The sequence below is a fragment of the Mycteria americana genome, chromosome 4, assembly GCF_035582795.1.
Source record: "Mycteria americana isolate JAX WOST 10 ecotype Jacksonville Zoo and Gardens chromosome 4, USCA_MyAme_1.0, whole genome shotgun sequence".
In the NCBI taxonomy this organism is placed as follows: Eukaryota; Metazoa; Chordata; class Aves; order Ciconiiformes; family Ciconiidae; genus Mycteria; species Mycteria americana.
In genome coordinates this window covers 90,980,126-90,983,709 of record NC_134368.1, presented here as the reverse complement: position 1 = coordinate 90,983,709, position 3,584 = coordinate 90,980,126, and positions in this window count along the sequence as shown.

The window sequence follows — 3,584 nt, the reverse complement described above, 5'->3', positions numbered from 1 at the left end:
CTTAACGTTATGTCACCTCTGCAGTTTGTGAACATAATGAGAAATCCCTTTGGTAAGCTGAGGGTTCCACAGAAGAGTACGCGTTGCCGCCTCAAATGGGTGGCTCTCCTGCTGCAGCGTGGCTGTTGCATTACTGCAACGCCCAGTGTTGGAGTCATTCCCAACGCTCGCAGGCTGGAATCGGTGAGGGAAATGAAGAGGGGAAGGAGGTGCACCGAAAGGAATTTCTCTGTGGTACCAGTTGAGGAGATGATTTAGTTTCACATTCCTATGCAGTATGGTGTTACCTCTGATAATTTTTTTTTTTCTTGCCTCAGCAAGTGGCAGGCACTGCCCTAGGGAGGGGGAAACGTTGCAGAAAGCCTCCGCTGCCTGTGAATGTCGTCTGCTGGACTGTGCTTAAGCAAAAAGCAGGCACGCTAGGTTTTTTAGGCGTGCTAGTAAGAGCGTAGGCACAAAAGAAAGAAAATTTGTCAAGTAAGAAACCATTACGGATCATCACTAAATCCATAAATGAATGTTCTCTACACGTGAATTTATTGCTGCTTATAAAGATCTGAGGCTGTTCCGCTCTCGCATTGTAACATCCGCCGAGACGGGAGTGCCAGTGGAAGCGTCTCCAGAGATGTGCAAGAGTTTAAGGCTCTTGTCTTTGTATTTAATACACTGAAATTATGCATTTCTCAAACTCTGCCACCTTCCCGTGGATGTTTCTATGTTTTCAATGCCAGTCAGTCAAATATTTTCTCTTTTACCCTAATATTTTCCTAGGGTAAGAGTACAAACAAAATTGCTCCGACGCTAACGATGTCTGGTAGCAGTACTCATTAGAGACGCAAGGTGGGCTAGACGGCCGGTGTGAGTTGTGGATAGGTAGGTCAGCTCTGGTGCTGGCACTGCTCCATGCATTTCACCATAAAAAAAAATCTTCTATGTCGGTTGGTTTGTCCACTGAGTTAGCTTTGTAATTCTGAAATCAAGGCCAATTGTTTCTGAGTTTCTCTTTTCTTTTTAAGCTTTTTTGTAGACATGTTTTTCACTGGCATGGTTTTGCTGAGGCAAGAGCTGTTATTTTTAGTAATTATCTTTACCTAACTTTGCATATAAGGAGTGTATAATTAAGAATAATAGACCTTAAACATCTTTCCTCTAGAATTCAACTAGTTCAAAATATTTCTTGGTAAATATTCTCATATTCCTTTGTCCTTGCTGTCTTAAAGTATTATGAAAACTACAGGAAAACCAAAATCAAGTTCTAGATTAAAAATCCTAGGAGTCGGCCCGTGTGATTCATACTACTTAACCAGATCTTCGTTTTCACAGACTTGGCACTGTGGTGGTGAGACAGTGGCCTCTCTTGGAAGCCTGTGCTTTATGTTTGGGAAATCCTAGGCTCTCCTCTGCATGTGCTGCTTTAAATCCCAGCCCTGTTCAAAGCCCGGCACCCTTCTGGGAGGGAAGGAAGGAGTTAGCCGGGCCAAAGGAGCTACGCGTACACTCCGACGCTGGAAGGCTCCTTGTCTTTTGACAAATGTGTCTAAGCGTGGTAAAGAAAAAGTGTAGGGACAGCATCAAAAAGCATATTCTTCTTCCTTTCTTAGGATCTGCAGCTTTGCAGTGTTTTGGTTTATAAACCGAAAAAAAGAAGTTATTAATTACTAGAAAGTGAAGCAATCAAAGGCAGTATGTGATCTAAGGCTTAGCTGTGGGCAGGAAATTTTTACTTCCGGAAGAGATGATGTCTATGTCCACTGAAAGGGAGGTTTTAATGGGAACAACTCCAGAAATGCCCCACTGGCCACTGAGAACGTAGGAAACATTGCAGTGCTGACACCCAACTGAAATATTACAGGTGCTAGTTTTAATAAAATGTAAGTAGGCCAGAAATCTTTAGAAAATCAAGCTGAGATAGTGATTCCATTACTTAAATGGCAGCATTTGTAAGATTCAAATGAAAGGAAGAGGGGAAAACCCACTAATTCTCCTGTCTCCCTTCCCTCTACCGGTTCCTGGGCATCTTGCTAGGTGTCATTTGGCCAAGGAGTCAAACTCGGCCCTTCAGGCAATTTGTGAGAGCAGAAAATGTGGTCAACTTCCGGAAGATTTTGGGGTATATACTGCAAGGTCACTAGTCCTGAGCTACGTCTGTGCTGCAAGCAGAAGGGCGATGGAAGCGCTGGAGGCACGGCGGTGACGTCCGTGCTGCCGTGTCGTTACGGCTAGGGCTGTCTGTGCTAGCTACAAGTGCGAGAGCAAAGGACGGAGTTTCCTCTCCTTTCAGCAATCCTGTCTTCAGGCATGCACTTTCAAATTTCTGTAGGATAGCTGAAAAAAAAAAAAAAGCCGTGTTCCAGTGTCCCATATAGGGCTGGGGGAAAGACCTGAATTCAGATAATCTCTCTGCAGTTTTGCCAAACCAGCATTATGGAGTGGCGTTTTCAAGACCTTTAAACATCCGTAGTCGGTTCCAGGATTTTCAACTGGCCTTATGTCGGATAGCTAAATAAGATTCAGGTTTTAGAAAATGAGTTGTAGCCCTTAGCTTCCAGGGCAGTGCTCATTGAAACATCTTGAAATCAAAGCTCTTGAAAACCTTTAACTTGACGAGGATTCTAAGTAAGGGTCGAGCATTCTGGGGACAGTTGCAGGTGCTAAACTCAAAATGCAGGACAGTATGTCTCAGAAAGCAAGCAAGGACAATGTCTTTGAAGCAGTACATTTCAAATACAGCTTTTGGGTAAAAAACAGCCCAAATGGGAGCACTGACAGTTAAATTGCTGTGTTCTGCCAAGCGTTCGTTGTTACTGAAGAACCTCTTCTGGCCCAGCCAATAACATTTTTCCAACATATAAATATCTCTACTTTCTTAAAAGTGTAGTACCCCTTAAAAAAATCAACTTCAAGTCAAAGCTGTTGGAAAATACAAATTCTTCTTTCAAAGGTCATTAGTTTCTTTAATAATGAGTGTTTTAGTCTGGGCAGTCTACTCAGTGACATAAACAGTCTTTGCCACAAAGATTTGGTAGTGTGAGCACACCCTTTTTTTTTTTTTTTTTTTTTTTTCCCCTCCCCATGGTTGCTTTTGGATGCTGCAGCCCCCCACGCTGTCTTGCTTGGTGCCTCTCCGTGCCTCCCGGCTCCGCAGGCTGGCTCGGCCGCGCTCGGCCGCGCTTCCCTCGGTGCCGCGGGCTTACTCACCGTTTTCCCCAACCGCTCCAGTCCTGCCCCAGGTGCCTTTTTCTCTCCTGCTCCTCTCTGATTAGCGACAGAAAATCCTCCTTTGTTCTTAATTGCTGTCTGCTTAGGTTGCAAAATGAAAAACTAGTTAGCAGCCACGTCCCGTGCAAGAATGCTGTATTTAAATGGGTGACCATCAAAATCCCCAAAGCCTTAATGTTGCTGCTGTCCAGAATGCAGGGAAGCAGCCAAGCCCGTTTGACAGCGAGCTTCACTGCTGTACGGAAAGAAAGAGCCTAACGCCAGAAAGAGCTTACAAGATGTATGTAAACAGCTCCCTCGGTTCACCGCATTTCTCGCATCAGTTCGTACACAATGCTACTGCTGTTGGCTAGAAACCGCTTCAC